Source organism: Helianthus annuus, chromosome 9 (assembly GCF_002127325.2).
Source record: "Helianthus annuus cultivar XRQ/B chromosome 9, HanXRQr2.0-SUNRISE, whole genome shotgun sequence".
NCBI lineage: Eukaryota > Viridiplantae > Streptophyta > Magnoliopsida > Asterales > Asteraceae > Helianthus > Helianthus annuus.
In genome coordinates, this window is record NC_035441.2 from 148,341,902 (window position 1) to 148,359,610 (window position 17,709).

At 36.1% G+C, this 17,709-nt stretch overlaps 1 long non-coding RNA gene across 4 annotated transcripts; it reads right to left on the bottom strand.

Moving 5' to 3' along the window:
- Positions 1-3,268: 3,268 nt before the first annotated feature.
- Positions 3,269-7,893, bottom strand: LOC110879079. Of its 4 annotated transcripts, XR_004867516.1 has the most exons (5): positions 7,759-7,893; positions 6,517-6,585; positions 4,854-4,962; positions 4,067-4,201; positions 3,269-3,813 (listed from the first exon to the last, which is right to left on the bottom strand). It is a non-coding gene; the product is annotated as an uncharacterized LOC110879079 (long non-coding RNA). The 4 variants fall into 4 exon arrangements; XR_002558448.2 differs by lacking the exon at positions 6,517-6,585; XR_004867517.1 differs by lacking the exon at positions 6,517-6,585 and having other exon boundaries at positions 3,992-4,201.
- Between the last annotated feature and the right edge of the window lie 9,816 nt (positions 7,894-17,709).

Below are 17,709 nucleotides of genomic sequence, written 5' to 3' on the forward strand. Positions count from 1 at the left end.
TTTTTTTTTTTGAATTTGTGAGCCCAAGAAGGTGATTATATCTCCATTGGACTTGCACTTATACAAAGGCCACTTGACCCACTTTTATAAGGCCGACTTTCTCAAGCCTGCTTAAGAATCCGCTATATTTTTTATTTTGGGCTACGGAGTGCAATAATTATAATATTGATAATCATAATTGTGAATTTGTGATAAAAACATCTTTTATAATAATTACAAACTATAAAACTTTAAATTAAAACAAATCATATCCTAATAATAATACTAATATAACATGAGATATTAAGATGTATAAGTAAAAAGCTTTTTGGCATCTTAATATTATGTTAAACTTTGATATTAAACCATGCTCGCCTCGTGACGGCGTTTTTCACCCTTGATAAGCTTACTTGATAAGCTTTACTATTAGATAAAGGGTTAGCCAATAGTAATATGACCACAGTTACCGAAATGGGTGAGTGACAAGTACTGTGGGTAATTAAAAGATATAAACAAATATAAAAACTTTTAATGTTGTAATTACAATACTATGTCTTTTATACGAATTGAATGAACTCACCAGTATTTTTTAAAACGTGTTTCAGGTGATTTACTGTGAACAGAAGAAAAAGTGCTATAAGGCACTCAAGCTTAAATAAGTGGTTACGTAAACCTGAATACACGTGTTTTGTAATCAAGGGTGTATCCCGGTGAAAATCATTTATGTAAATATGGGTTTCATCCCACAGTTTATGAAATGAAAACTACGGTGTTTTAAAAACTCTGATATTTTTCCTGACACCCGGTCCTAATAAATTCCGCTGCGATTATTTAAAAAAAAACCGGTACCACTGCTGTATCTGCTCACGGCTCCCGCCAAAGGTAGGGTCGATGATTATAACAGAAGGTGGTATCAGAGCCACTAGTTTAAGCTAATTAAGTAAATACTTAAAATTCGTAGTCAGGAAATAAATGAAATAACTTCTGTGAATATTGTGATACTAATCAAATATTATATATTCGATTTTTGGAGTTCGTTGTTTTTATTGTTTTTGACTAACAATGTGAGCGATAGAGAGTTATCCGATGCTTTTCAGAACATACCTGTTAACAATTCAGATATGAATACTACCGAAGATCAAACCGGTATACAAACCGAGTATGAAGCCGATACAGATGAACCAATGATATTTTAGGCTCAGCCATTAGAAAGGGCAACTCCTAAAAAGGGAAGATTGGATTGGAAAGTAAAAAGGGACAAAAGGAATAGTGCTTTACAGCCGGTATGTGGGGTATTGTATACATTAGTTGATAAGCTTTACATTAGTAACCCTGTCCCATAGCCCAGTTGGTAGTTGGGCCAGCGTCCTCTTCTTGAGGCACTGGTTCAACTCTTGCCTTGTGGCGAAAGGGGCAGGACCAGGCAATGATGGAAAGAACTTGTTAGCCACTAGTTGCGCAAGTTTGAGCCTGAGCCGGCCCCGGTTTTCATCCGGCCGTTACTCTAGCGAGGTCACTCGTGTGGAGGCGGCACGGTTTCCGGGCGAGAGCCGTAGCCAAGTCCGACTACCCAGCGCGGGCCCGGTTAAGACAACGTAAATCTGGGCAGATCTTGGTTAGGGTCCCCGATTTGGGGATGTGAATAACCTTATAAGAAGTTCACCTTTCAAAAAAAAAAAATAGTAATATGACCACAATCATCGAAATGGGCGAGAGACAAGTATTGTGGGTAATTGAAAGATATAAACAAATATAAAAAAACTCTTAATGCTGTAATTACAATACAAGTCTTTTATACGAATTGAATGAACTCACCAGTATTTTTTGCTGGTCAAATGTTTTTAAAACGCGTTTCAGGTGATTTACAGTGAAGAGAAGAAAAAGTGCTATGAGGCACTCAAGCTTAAATAAGTGGCTATGTAAACCTGAATAAAACGTGTTTTGTAATCAAGGGTTTATCCCGGTAAAAATCCTTTATGTAAATATGGGTTTCATCTCACAGTTTATGAAACGAAAACTACGGTGTTTTGAAAACTCTGATATTTTCCCGATACCCGGTCCTAATAAATTCCGTTGCGATAATTTTAATAAACACCAGTACCACTGTTGTATCTGCTCACGGCTCCCGCCCAGAGTAGGGTCGGGGGTTGTGACACCTTCCGACCACCACTTGCCACCACCCTCACCTAACCACCTCCACAAGCCACTACCACCGACCCCAATCACCACCCCCACCCCCTGCCCCTTCATCACCTTCAAACCCTAGCCACTGTTAATCTAATTACGATTTAGATTACGTGATTGTGATTACGTATGCGTGAATGAGATGGTGTCGATAAGTGTGGTTGTGTGTATGTATCTACCAACGAGACGCGTTTGAAGAGCCGATTTAGGTGGCCGACAGAATCTCCGTAGTGTAGGATTACCAGGCGCCATTGGAAAAAAAGATGTCGGAGATCGGTGAAAGTTCGTTGCAGAGATCAACGGAAGTTTGTCAAAGGACAATCCGATTTGTTCTTGTGAGTTGAAAAAAAAAACCATCTTTTGTCATCACACTAAGATCTGAAATGGTTTCGGCTGATTGAAGGGTAAAAGCGAGTCGGTGGTGGCACCTAACAGAGATGGCAGTTGGGGGCTGGTGGTGGCGGTGATCGGCGGTGCTGATGGCCAGAAATCCTGTTTAGAGTCAAAGGAAGAACAGAGAAAGAGAGGGGCGTGTGTGTTTGTTTACGGAGAGGGGGGGATGTATTTTCTAAGATTATATATATAAGTCAAAAGACTAAACTGCCCTCGTGTGCATTGCACATATTAACAAGTAGAATTAACTTGGTTAAAGCCAAAGGATGTAACGCGCAAGATTTTGAAACATAAAGTACAAATCTAATCAATTTTAATGCCAAAGGACACCTCTGAAATTGGGTATATAGATAAACTGACAACTTTTGTAATTTTCTCTTTAAAAAGAACATCATAACTTGTTTTTAAAATGAAAAAAAACCTATAAAACATGGCTAGAGGCAAAATGGGGTGATTAAGTGTAAGTGAGTCGTTTCGTTTTTCCCTTAAAACAACCAAATACTAAATCTTAGTGTCCCATAACCTAAAACCTAAACCCACTACACCACCACCCAAAACCTAAACACCCACCTCCACCCAAAACCTAACCCCCCCCCCCCCCCCCCCCCATAAGGGTTTAGGTTTTTGTGTGATGGTGGGTGTTTGGGTTTTTTTTTTTTTTTTTTTTTTTTTTTTTTTGTAGTGTGTTTTTTTAGGAGCCTTTGTACACTTCTTATTTTAAGGAGCCTTTGTATTTGATCCTAATCCAAAATCATAAATATTCTTAGATGTCAGTTGCCCCAACAACAAACACACCATCTTCAACTTGTTTAAAGAAAACACCAAACCATCAAAGACTTGTTTATCATCTCCTGGTTACACGATGGCGTTCTCTCTTTCTGAACCGCTCAAGCATGATCTGATCTGTTGCCGCTTGTCTTCCACCACCACCACCACCATCGCCTCCATCTACAGCAGCAGGATCACTGGCTTTAGATTCCCCATTGTTATTTGCACCTTTGTTCTTGTAAAGCTCAGGATGGTCTGTAATTCATCCATTAATGTCGTTAGACCATATAAAAAGATATAACAGATGTGTGAACATTTCAACAAGACATTCCTCTCCTAAGTTTTTCCGCATAGTCCTTGCCACGTTGGAAATAGTCAGCACTATAACTTGAAGGTATGGTAGATTTGGTTTTGGCCCGGCCCATTAGCCTCTTTTCCTGCAGAAGCTTTTTGGCAGCCTCTGTTTCCTCTATATTTTTCAGCTTAAATCTGCAAGTTTTAACCGACAGCACGTAAACCAATCGCATCAGATACAATAAACTCACACAGAGACGCGCCTTTAGTAACTATGCTTCAGGTCATAGTTATTAAAGCGAGCGCCTAGGAATCAGTCAACCGCGTATTGTTCTTATAGAGGTGACAATTATCTTCAGATTGATATAATCACCTTCAGGTGCTCTGGAATTTTGTATCAGGAACAAATCAGTAAAAGAGAAGGTATATTATGAAGCCAATATATCACCTTCAGGTGCTCTGGAATTTTGTATAATTCATCCTCTGCGTGTTTTATATCGTTTTCAACTTGATCTGTCACGTCAATATTCTTCCCTTTTTTCTTCGCCAACTCTTGCTCAATATATTTTAACCTGCGCATTAGCTAAAACAAAATTGTTATGTTTTGTCACGTCTAACACATTTAATAAATGGGTTGACTTCGGGTTGGCATGTTTAGCCCGTTTAATTAAATGGGTTGTAGTCCGGTTGGCCTGTTTACTTGTTTAATAGGTGTTGTGTCCACACGCGGTAAATACTAAAACAAATTAAACATATATTTTACACACTAGATACCGAGAGAGATTAACATTATTAATACTTTTTAACTAAATTAATTTAAAAGGTGCATACCGGTTGAACCGTCTGGCAGAACCGGTTGAACCGTATGGTAGAACCGGTTGAACCGCCCGATATACACCCGGTTAAACCGTTTCCAAGCCCAATTTGCACACATCAATCATCGTTAAACAACCATTTATATTCACTCAAACTGAAAAATCCTACACAGCAATGTCATAGCACCAATTTCATATGAAAGTATTTTGACTCAAATTCAATAAGGGTTAGGGTTTCCTTTGCCACGTGGATATTCCAATTTAGTTTGAATAAATATGAATTAGAACATATGAATTAAAGCCCTAAGTGAATGATTTCTACAGTTTTATATAGAAACCCTAAATTAGTAAAACCTAGTGATGGGTGAAATTATGAAAGTAAGTAATTCAAATAAGTATGAGAAGATAATAAGAACGTACTGCATGTCATTGTCGTCTTCTACCTCTGCTATACTTCTTTTTCGGAAATTTTTGTTTTTCTTCATCTTTTAGGGTTTCTTTTTTTCTAATTCTTTTGTAGTTTGTGCTTCTGCAGATTAACACCGAGATATATCATATATACATACATAATAATCCTGTAGCATAAACTCACATTCACCCAAAACAGAACAAAAACTGTTAAACAGGTAAAACACGACACGACACGACACGACACGACACGACACGATTAACACATGCACTGAAGACGAACACGACACAGTTAATTAATCGTGACATTTCCTTAAACACGAGCACGGACTTGTATAATAAACATGTTACACGGCACGACCCCTTATATCAGTTATCGGTCCCCTGGTGAGATATCGGTGCAAAATATCGGTTAGAATATCGGTACCGATGTTATCGGCAATATTGACCGATATATCACCGATTTTTTCAATATCAGTACCTTTCTTCTTAGTTCTACCATTCGTCTTTCTTCTTATTGCCGCTATTAGTGTTTTAAGTCATAATTGTTAATCTTAGTTTGCAAGTTGCAAAAGGTTAATTTGTTAATGGTAGGAGAGTTTACTGAATTGTTAGCGTTAAATTGCTATATATGTAAATTTAGCATGATATTAAAATTACCAATATCCCACCGCGATTACCGATATCCGATTTTTTTACTGCATTAACTGCTTAGGACCCCTTTAACACGATTAACAAAGATCGCTGATTACATCAACATAACCCCCAAATTCTACATGAATCCCTTAATCTTGATCACTAAATTTAGCTTTATAACCCATTAAGAACGCCTTGAGGCTGAAACCCTTTGTCTTCAAACAAAATATAATAAAACCAAACCCACAAAGAATTACAGATTAAACCTTAAAAAGGTGAAGATTTTTTCAAATTTTCTACGAATGAAATCTGGGTTCCATGGATCTGAAGATAATTTGGGTATTCTTCTCACTATAATAAACTGATACTAATAACATGAATACGAAGTCTAGGGCTGGTTCAACACAATATATACAGAATTGACGACGAAGATGAAGAAATCGGACTGCGACGATACCTGCTTATGGTTGACTAAGATGTATGAAGACGAAGATGAAGAAAGAGGGAAAGATGGATGGACGATTGACAAGCTAGGGTTTTGATTATGATATGGTGTATTTATGTAATATATCTAGTTATTTTAAGAGGTTTAAAATTGGATAGTGAAACGGGTTTGATCGGGTCATAAACAGGTTAGACGGGTTAAACCTCTTTAGACACGAATTTTATCATGTCATAAACGGGTCAACGTGTTAGACGCAAACTTAATTTGGTGAGAACCCATTTTGACCCGAAACAGAATTGAACCTTTTGTATTCAGTCCGTACTGACCCGAACCAGGTATACACTGTTACCCGACCCGTTTTGGCAGGCTTCAAAACATTGAAAATAAACAACACGGCAGATTAAACATTAATAATTAAATTGATTAAGATGACGGAGGAGTATATATGTTTCTGCAAGATTAACCGAACAGACAAAGTTAGGGCATAATGTATTTTTCAATTCAATTTAGCAATTAAACACAGATGACTTAGTATTAAGTTGTTTCAGAAATCTTAGTGATCATAAGATTATTAAGTTTATGAAATTGGATTACCAACAGGGACAACTTAACATGCGAAAGTTCACAGTCTTCGCCACAATTGATGAGTCAGAAGAAAGAAATCTACAACCCAGATGATATTTAAAAAAAAAAAAAAATCATCAAAATAAACAAGCGCAAACATGAAAAAATCAATTAATAAACGAAAACAAAACATATGAGATGAAGCAGGTTTAATACTTACTTACCAGGTCACGAAACAAGATGAAGAAAATAGTGTAGCAGACGAGAAGCAAACCAAACAGATCAAGGATGCTATTAGAAAGGAAAGGATACAGAGAAAGTGTACATTTTTTTTCTGTCTTGATTTTCACACTTTCATCTTATGTTTTTGTTATTATATTTGTATAAAGGAGAGTTCATGTGTGTGTACATACACACACACATGATGTGCTAGATCAAAATCAATTTAAGTAGATAATCACGTAAATATTTGTACATAGTTTTGTTAGTTATTGTGAGCAAGAGATACGGTTATACGTTTACATAACCGTCTTATCTGTCTCCGTTAAAAACATATACATATGTGTTCTTTACTCAAAATTAGTTTTGTATTAAATTTGCCGTTCAAAGAAAAGAAGAAATTAGTTTTCTATTCAGTGTCCCCATAGGCTTAGTAACACGCATTGAATGCAATTTAGTGATCAAGGGTAGAGAATGAGAAACTTAATAATACATTATTTTGGAACTTCTTCTAGGAAAACATAGAGGCGCATTGACACTAGCAAAGTGAGAGCCATGGGCGAATGGCCAAAATTTTTTTCGCTTAGGAGGGTAAATCTTACCGACCCCCTCCCCCTCTATGTAATACCACCACTGGTGAGTGGGTCGGGTCATATAAAAACTTGTCATTTAGATTCGAGTCGGCTTTAGCAAAAACAAGTGAGAGGCGATTTAAAAGGTGATAATATTGTAAGCAAACATTACCAATAAAGAAGCTGCACGAGTAAAAGTGTAAAACTGTCAATAAAATCATCAATTTTGTATGTACAATATATGTAGAGTATCATTTATCAATATAGGTTATACACAGAACAGAAACCATCAAGAAAGACAACAGATAGATTATCATGAACATAACAAAAGCTCATGCCTGTCCTAACAGTGTTAAGAAATGATTATTAAAAAACTAATAATTATGCTATGTAACAAAACACAATGTGAACCTATTTATTACAGCCGGTAGAGATACTTTAGGTTTGCGATAAAAATACAATAGAACAATGGTTTGTTTACCTTAAGTGTGCAGTCGATGGGGGTTTAGAGTCGATCGCCAACAGCTGAGTTTTGCACTGCTGATCGATCGGATGTTTAAAATATCGATTGGCGATTGTTAATAACAACAGAAAGGAAATTAAGGATTTGGGCATCTTCTTGCCTGTTGAAACACGTTAAAAATTTAAAGGGCCTTGAAGAAACTTTTCTTTTGGATATATTAATGGGCCTTATATGAATGGGCTTTGGCCCTTGAGGTATCATCAGACTTAAGCCTACAAATCAGGTATTGAACCATACCCGGTTTCAGTGTATGATTAACAAGGTTAAAAACCGGGTATGGCGATAACCGGGTTGGAGATGGAGTCAAGTTTTGGAGAGGATGTAATCACTTATTTTAGGTTCTGGTTCTTTTTTGGATTTTGACCGGTTCGAGAAGGTATGGCCGGGTTGGAACCGGTTTCAAAGGATAAGGTAGTGAATCGATATATAAGCAGCAGGCAGTACCCGGTTTTTTAATTCCCAATTTTGGGTTTTTTTACAGTGATTCCTTAATATGTATCCGTTTTTTGTACATTCCTATATGAGAGAGAGAGAGTGTGTGACAAGAGCATATGAATTGTGCTTCATTTGTAAAGGTTTGTTGGAAAGATTGTGATAAAAAAATTATGGTTGTTTAAAAGTTATTTGTTTATGAAGAACTAGTATCGAATTGTGCGCTACACCGGTTGACTAGTCGGATTGGTTAGCTAGTCTAAAAAATGAACGTCGTATTAATAAGTCTAAACTTCGTGTTTTAAATATATAAAATATAAATGATAAATGATACGATAAAGTTAACAAATTAATAACCTACAAAAACACATTTTGATACACAGTTAGGAAAATCATAAATTATTTAAATTAAAAATTATAATATGGTATCAACAAATCAATAAATTATTACTAATTTAACGTAATAGACAATAGACAATAAAGAAACAAAAAACTTGTAAGTACTTCCTAAACGATCTTAGAAAAGACTAGTAAGCCAATAGTAGATAATCTTCAACCCACACGCTCGTTGTCATGAGGTCGTTTTTCAAGGCCTCATGTGACGCCCCCAGTTGCTTGAGAGCCAACTTTTAGAGGCTATTAAAAACGATATAGAATGAGCAACATCATCAGAGGCAAAGCTAGATCATTTTCAGGGACTCGTTTTTTGCTTTCTTAATTTTCACACCTTACATTTTTAGTTTTTGTATATCTATTTAATATATATATATATATATATATATATATGCATGCGTTTATGCAATTCTTTACTTAAAAATAGTTCTTGTATTGATAGGTCTGGTAACATGATTTAATACAATTTAGTGATCAAAGGTAGAATGAGAACTTAATACATGGTTTTGTAGTATAGGCCTAGTGTTGATGCACAAAGGCCAATTTATGGTCTGCATTATATAAAATCAATCTCCTAGACATTTGCAGCTGCCTTACATATGTGGAAAAACTTATGTTTAACATTCTTATAGAATTATGGTGCCAGATCCAAGAAGACCATTTTTGCTTTTGCTGAGGCTCGTGGGAACTGCATAACATCCTTTGCAATGTAATGTTGAGTCGTTTCTCAGCATTAGTTGTAGCCTTTGGTCAGATAATCATCTTTTTAAGATGTGGAGAATGGTCGAGCAGAAGCTTTATAAAAAGCATCTCCGATCTTGTTCCTTCTAAAGATATCATTTCTACACTTTGCAACATGAAAAATGTCTGAACCAGAGATTCCAAATAACTAGATGTTAATTCCAGATCAGCCTCAAGTCCCTACAAATATAAAACTATTAAAGCAACAAGAGTATGGTAGGGGGAGGTCCAGGATCAACTTCAAAAGGTAGTTCCTTGGTCGGTGTTGGTGCATACGTCTGTCGACTTCGTCTTGCATCGAGTCTTGTATTAGAAATGTCAGATCAGGGCACGTTGTACGGGAAATTAGGGTTTGTTGTACGAGAAATTAGGGTTTGTGTGTGAAAGGTTAATTTCGCACGAAATCAACATTAGGCTAATTTCGCACGAAATAGCAAACTGCTATTTCGCACGAAATTACCTCATGTCTAATTCCGTGCGAAATTACAGCTACTATAAATACCCTGGTTGCGAAATCATTTGTAACGAAATTAGATTCTGGTACCGAAGTGCTGCCGACGTGTCTACTGATTTGTATTGCTGTAAAATCAATAATACAAGACAATTAGAAGTGAATCAAGCTGTTTCTAAGTCAATTCATCTGTTTCCGCCTCTTGAATTGATAAAGAACTCTTCTGATAGACTCGTTTGGGTCACAAAACGATCCTACAAGTGGTATCAGAGCTCAGGAGGAAGAGTTCTTGCCAAAACAGCCATAATTTCTGTCTTCTACACCTTCTTTTTCAAAATTCACAAGTTTTAACGGTCAAAATGGATTGAATTTCATACATGTCATGCGAAACAGTGATTTAATGAATCCTTGAAAGAATTGGACTTAAATTCGATCTAAAATTGATAAAATTGATAATTTCGCTTGAAAATGTTGTCGGATTAAGTGACGTCAGCACTATTTCGTACGGAATTACCTGCTTGATTTCACACGAAATTACCTAATTTCGCTCGAAATACATAATTTCGCATCAAAGTGTTATTTTGTTTGAGAGTTTCATACGAAATTAGTTAATTTCGCACGAAATAGTTATTCCGCTTGATAATCTCGCACGAAATTACCTATTTCGTTTGAAAATGTGCTATTTCACACGAATTCAGTTATTTCGCACCAATGTGGTTATTTCGCTTGAAAGGGTGTTTTCGTTTGGAAGCTGATTTCGTTTGAAAGCTGATTTCGTTTGAGTCTGATTATTTCGCACCAAGTGATTTCGTTTGAATTCATATTTTGTGTGAACCTTCATTGTTGTTTGAACTTTGTTGACGTTGTGATACAGATTACTGAAGTATGGAAGAGGAATTCTACAATGCGTTTGCTACACCAGTTGCACCAGTTATAGCTGCAGAAACATTGTACAATGAAAATGAAACAGGAACTTATCGGAAACCGCCAAAGCTTATGTACATTGAAGATTTTAAGGGGTGGCAAAATCGGTTTGAGAACTGGGTGCAAGCTTATAAATTTGATGCATGGTGTTCATTAGAGAAAGATTACGAGAAACCGAAAAATGAACGTGGGCTTGAGAAAGCATTTTGTGACTTTTCGGAGAGTTATAAATTGAAATATACAAGTGAAAAAATGATGATCAGTATTCTTCAACAAGCGATTAAAGAAGATATTTTTGTTTTGCTCCAACATGAGGGTACTGCTAGGTCAATTTGGACGGCATTGATTCAAAAGTTTAAAGGAAGTGCAGATATGATCAAGAACAAAAAGGCTTTGCTTAAAAAATCATTTGACATGTTTGTAGCCTTTGATCATGAAACAACAAAAATGACCATTGATAGATATTGTCATCTTGTGTTAGAAAGGGGAAGATTGGACATAAAGAAAGACGACAATGAATGGGTTGATAAACTTGCTGATGCATTACCACAGCAGAAATGCGGAACTTATTTGTTGATTCTAAACACATGAGAAAATCTGAGAATATGAATCTGGCACAGTTTATTCAGAAGATTGAAGAGCACGAGTTGGATATCCAGAAAACGGCAATCATGAAGAATCCAAATGCTCAACAAGATGTCAGCTTGTACTACAGAGGAAACAAATTTGAAGTTACTCCAAGTCCAAAGATCCAAACTGGTTTCAGTGCTGATAGTTCTTCTGGAATGAAAGGTAGTAGACTGTGACTCAGAGTGGTGGACCTTCGTCTTCGTATTCAAGCTTTGATCCAAATCTTACAACACCAAGTCCTCAACGACAGAATTCTACAAATCTGCAGTGTAACGTTACCTTGAATATTCAAAATGGTCAAAATCTTTCTCTGAAAATAGCTAAGCAACACATGGCATCACTCGTTGCTATGTTGGAATCATATGAAAGTTTGATTTCTGGCAAAATTGGAAATCCAATTCTTACCAAAGAAGATTATGACCAAATTGATGTTGAGGAACTTGAGTTGATGGACATCAAGTGGTGTTTAGCCAGTGCTGTTCGAAGGGTAGAAAAATTTCAACAAATCACCGGAAGAGATGACTTTAGTGAATTGTCTAAATCTCCGATAGGGTTTGACAAATCGAAGGTTACATGTTTCCGTTGTCATGAAAAAGGTCATTTTAAGCGTGAGTGCAAAAACAAAGAAGCAAATGGAAGACAAGATTAGTCTGGAAAGAACAATTATTATCAAAAGTCAATTTTTCATCAGATTACTCATCAACCACAAACTGCACATGCACGAGCCATTGAAGAAAAAGAGAAAAGAGCTTGTTATGGTATAATTGATCAAGACGATGAAAAGGTGGCAGAGGGATTTAGCTGGGATAAATACATCCCACCTGGTTCAGGTCTTGCTGCTAGAATTCTGGAAGAAGATGAAGTCAAATCTAGTCCGAAAAGGATACCGATTTTTCCGGATTTTGGAAGTGATGTAGATACCGATGATGAAGAAGAATATATTAACAAAGCTAGAAAGGGTATTGATCCTGATAGTTTTAATTTGTTTTTTGCAGATAAAGTTGAGATGCTGAATGAGAAGAAGATTGCCAGATTGAAGAAAGAGCTGGAAGCAAGAAGAATACCTGATGAAAAGGCAAAGATGGAAGCTGCAGAAGCAAATAGTGGACCAGTGATTGAGAAAGTGATAGAAAAAATCGTTGTAGGGGAGAAAGGGGTAGAGAAAATTGTTGAGGTTGAAAAAATAGTCGAAGTTGAGAAAGTCGTCAAGGTAGAAAAAATTGTTGAAGTTGAAAAGATAGTTGAGGTCATTAAACCTTGTCAGAAATGTTTAGAATCTTGCAGAGATTGTGATGAGAAGGATAAGAAGATCGCTGAATTAGAAAAGATGAAAGAGAATTTGTTGTCTGATGTGAAGTATGTGAAGGAGTCGTATGATGTTTTGAACAGGACGGTTGAAGGTTTGAACAAAACAAATCGAGAAGTTGATGCTGCTATGACAATGATGAGCTCAACACTAATGACGAAACAGAAGGTCATCAATGAGTACATTGAAGATTGTGCAAAGCTAAAGCAGGATCTGGAATTTGAAAAGATTGAAAGTGAAAGAATCAAACGTTTGTTATTGAGTTATACCACATGTGATTACTTGATTGACAGAGTTTATCCTACTGTTGCAGGTCTTGAAGCTTTTAAAGAACAAATGAAAGAAGAAACGGATACTGGTAAGAAACAAAGTGTCAAGTATAACAAATGTCTGCCCCCGATCTATGAAAGTTATTCTCCCAGAAAGCCAAATAAGGAACGTTTAAATAAGGCTCTCAACATCAAGTTAAAGTCTGAAACCATTGATGAGTTACCAGATAATATTGATGTCACATTCACAGCGTCTGACACTGATCATGAGTCTGAGTTATTAAAGAAAGTGGTTGATCAGGTGTTGGATATGGATGAAGAGTCAAAACCGGAGTCAAAATTTGAAAGTTCGAATTCATCAGAAAAGAGTCCGAGTTCACCAGTCAAACAGGTTTACAATAAAGAATTTCTGTTATCAAAATCTAATTTGAATGATGGAGCAATCAAAGTGGCATATACTTTGAATGATTCAGACAAATTATATTCTGATGAGAAATTCCCAATAAGAAGTGTCAAAACTGAACAGATTAAACAGGTTTTCAAATTGACAGAAATTAATATTTCTGAAACAAAAGATCTAAATCTTTCTGAAAAAACTAAAAAATACACTTCAAGAATTCAACAAAGAGTGAACAAGAAAATGGGTTACAATTCTGGTTACAGGTTTCAAAAGAAACCAAACCATAATGGTAACTACAAAAAGAATGGTTTAGGGTTCATTTCCCCAGAAAATTATAAAAATGAGAAAACTTATAAAACAAAAACAAAATTTGTTGCAGGAGAAAGTTCTGAAGAAGAAGAAGAGAAGAAACCGTTTTGGAAACAGTCAAATCGAGAGTTTATTGCTGAGAAGAGAAAGAATATGATGATGAGATCGGAACAAAGAGTTGAGAAAAGAAAATGCTTCATATGTCACAAGATTGGACACATTGCTTGGAATTGCCAGCAGTCCAACAACACAAAACAGGGAGTTACTTTTAACTCAAAATTGAGAGAAAAATGTGTTGATGAAAACAAACAACCAAATGAGAAATTTAAGGTGTTTAAAATTCGACTTTTGAAACTGGTGATGTTTCAAAACGTTTTTACAAAAGAAAAGTCGATTTAAACAAACAGAAATGGGTTGTCAAAAGTTCAGATGAGAGTTCTAGTGATGAATCTGATTCCATAAAATCAGAGGAGCTATTTGTTGAGAAAAATGTTGAACATTCTGTACCGCCATTGGATGATGTTAATTTTCCACCTTTGCGGGCAGAAAATCTGAAATCAAAAGGCAGGTTTGAAATTTTAGATCAATTCTTTGTTGGTAAGAAAGAATTTGATGCTGAAAAGGTGTTTAATGGAAATGTTAAACATATTTTTGAAAAGATGGTCGATGGGAAGGTTAAAGGTGCTAAAGAATTTTATGAATCGAAAAGATGGTGGGATAGATGTGAGTCAAAATCACCTAAGGCTGGTCAGGCTTGGGTGACAGCTTTCACAACTTAAATTCCTGACTTGCCGGAGCTCCCAGGTTAGTAAGAGTGGAGCAGGAATCGGCACATTTCTTGAGAAATTCACATCTGTGAAATTTCGACTTATAAATGGTGTTTTCATTCTTGAAAATTGTCATCTTACAAGTGGTAAAAAGAGGTTATCAGGGTTATTAAGTTGAATCTGATTTAATCCTCATTTAAGATGGTGATAGAACAAAGTGATGATCATAACCCCAACTTTACAAGTGGTAAAATCAACAAAACTTATTTTCCGGAAAAACCATTTTGATTAAAACAAACTTAAGTATTTTGAAATCTTAATGGGAAAATAGTTTGTTGTAAGGGGGAGTTCTGATTGTTTAAGCCAAGTGGATGGCGAATTAAAGCAATTCACAACAGTTGTCAATTTACGTATATAGTTTGTTTTCAAATTTTCATTAGATGATTTTGAATTTTAGGGGGAGTAAGGAAATTTCAGAAAAATCCAAAAACATTAGAAATTTGAAAAATCCAAAAACATGATAAAATCAAAAATTGAGTTTTGTTGTAAAAAGAGGAAATGATAGTACATCAGTGGTCTATCACAACAAGCTAAAGAATTGGAAAGTTAAAATGTGATAAACGGTCTCACTGTGGATGTGTCAGTAGGTTTTTACACATTCAGTATATTGTTTTCGCGATATAAACATAAATTCAAATACTTACTTATCTCGTGGGGAACATCTCTCAGATATATGGGTAACCCCCGAAATCTTGTTTGAAAGATCCCTCTTTCTGAGATACTAGGTCTTTATGCTTTGTGATATCTGGGGTATTATCCCGGGACTTCTGATTTTGCGGAAGCAATGGCCTAGTGTATAATACTTTTCGCTTGCTTAAAATAAAAGCATCACCCTCAGCATAAAACTGATGAAACATTGCAAAATGCTAATCATGTGCTGTTGAAGAAAAGATTCTCTAAAGGGAACACACCAAAAGTCGAGCCATCATCTTTCTGTACGAACGGAAGTTCTAACCTGAGCTCTCATGGCCTCGCATTTACCCTTTTTACAGATATCATCTAGGTATACTCACCTGTAAGACTGAATATTGAGATCTGGATACGGGAGTATATTCTGAGGTGGGACACGCGAATAAGTTTAAGTGCTTAAAACATTAATCTCGTATCTCGAAACAATTGAACTTTGTTTGAAAATTTAAGTGGATCAGCATACTGACAATCTAAGTGAATCGTTTAGAACTTAAAATGTCTAAAGCTTAATGGTGTTAGTGATTTTGTCTCAAAAACTGATATGATCCTCTTACACAAACTCACAAAAATATTGTTTGTAAATATTTCTTTACTGCGTTTCTTCTTTATAAAAAACCCAAAAAGATTTTTTAGTGTGTTTTAGCATAAATTTTGTAAAATACAAAAAGATTTTCGACAACTGATGATGAAAAGCTGATTTTCAAAATTATCAAGTGCTAAACATGACGAACAGGTTTGGGAAGAGACTGTTTGAAAAAGATGTTTTCATACATGTGGTACATCAAAGTTTGTTTTGAAAAATGTTAAATAATTTTGAGAGTTATTTCTATAAGTGGAGAGCAAAGAATTAAATTTGTCAAATTATCAAATTTGAAAATATTATTTTGAGGTAGAGGATGTGCAGGATAGCCTGGATTATAATTCTGAGAAGAGAGCCAGGTCACGATCCTGATCCTGTGAAAGTCAGACTACGATCCCAGGACAACTCAAGGGGGAGTTTGATAGTAGAGGAGAGTCTGAAGATGCATGTGATTGATAGATCAAGATCTGAGGGGGAGATTAGTTGATAAAGAGAAGAGACGGAGATTGAGGATTCTTACAATGATAGATACTTTGAAAGAGCCTGAAAACTGATCAAGGCTGAAGATTGTGAAGACTCGACACTGAAGACTCGTCAACATCCGAGGGGGAGTCTGTTGGTGCATACGTCTGTCGACTTCGTCTTGTATCGAGTCTTGTATTAGAAATGTTAGATCAGGGCACGTTGTACGAGAAATTAGGGTTTGTTGTACGAGAAATTAGGGTTTGTGTGTGAAAGGTTAATTTCGCACAAAATCAACATTAGGCTAATTTCACACGAAATAGCAAACTGCTATTTCGCACGAAATTACCTCATGTCTAATTCCGTGCGAAATTACAGCTACTATAAATACCCTGGTTGCGAAATCATTTGTAACGAAATTAGATTCCGGTACCGAAGTGTTGCCGACGTGTCTACTGATTTGTATTGCTGTAAAATCAATAATACAAGACAACTAGAAGTGAATCAAGCTGTTTCTAAGTCAATTCATCTGTTTCCGCCTCTTGAATTGATAAAGAACTCTTCTGATAGACTCGTTTGGGTCACAAAACGATCCTACAGTCGGAATCTACAATCAAAGAACACCGTTAGTCTTAACGCGAAAGGTAGCCTCCTGCATTTGGACTCCGGCGTGAGAATCAGTGGATTATTTTAAGAGTCTTAGCGAAATGGTAGGATAAGAATTTAGAGTGAGAATGAGAGAAGTCGACTTACTTTGGGCTGAACAAGACTCCCCTTTTATAAACAGATTGCTCTGCCCAAGGGAGCCTTGTGGCAGCTTGTACCTTCTAGTCTTGGTAAGCTTATCCTCCCTTGATGTTGCTTGCAGGGTTAGCCTTGCCTCTTTGGGTAAGATTTAGGTTTGTGTTCCAAAAGGACACCTTTATGTGTTTTAGGGAGAAGCTTAATCACTTTGACCTGCTGAGTTCAAGTTCCAAGGTTGTACAGTAACTTTAGCTACTGTCACCAGTTATTGGTGTATCAGCTTCTCGTCTGGAGCTTACAGTTTCTGACTTTCAGCTTCTTATTTTTAGTTTATGTTTAGTATTCTTTGTTGTTTATTTGCGAGTGTTATTAATCTTGGTTTTGTTGACTGGGATCTCCGAGTACCCACATCATTAGCCCCCCCCCCAGTCATGAGTATCGATATTGTAAATATCAGTGCTTATGACTCTAAGTCTAGGGTTTTTTTATCTTCTGGCCTTGCTTTTTCTAAAAGTTGTTAGTTGCCTTGCTTGTTCTTCTTTGTTGTGGTTTTTGATATTGTGTAAGTCTTTTCTAAAAAAAGAAAAGAGTTTTAAATCATCAAACGGGGGAACTAGATGCATGAGGTGTTTATTTTGTGACTATGAACTTCCTCATCGGAAGGTGTCAGTCTATCATTGGCCCTTTATTATAAGTTTTTATGATTTCATCATGTACTACCCTTTTACATTTAAGGCCCACTTTCCCACTT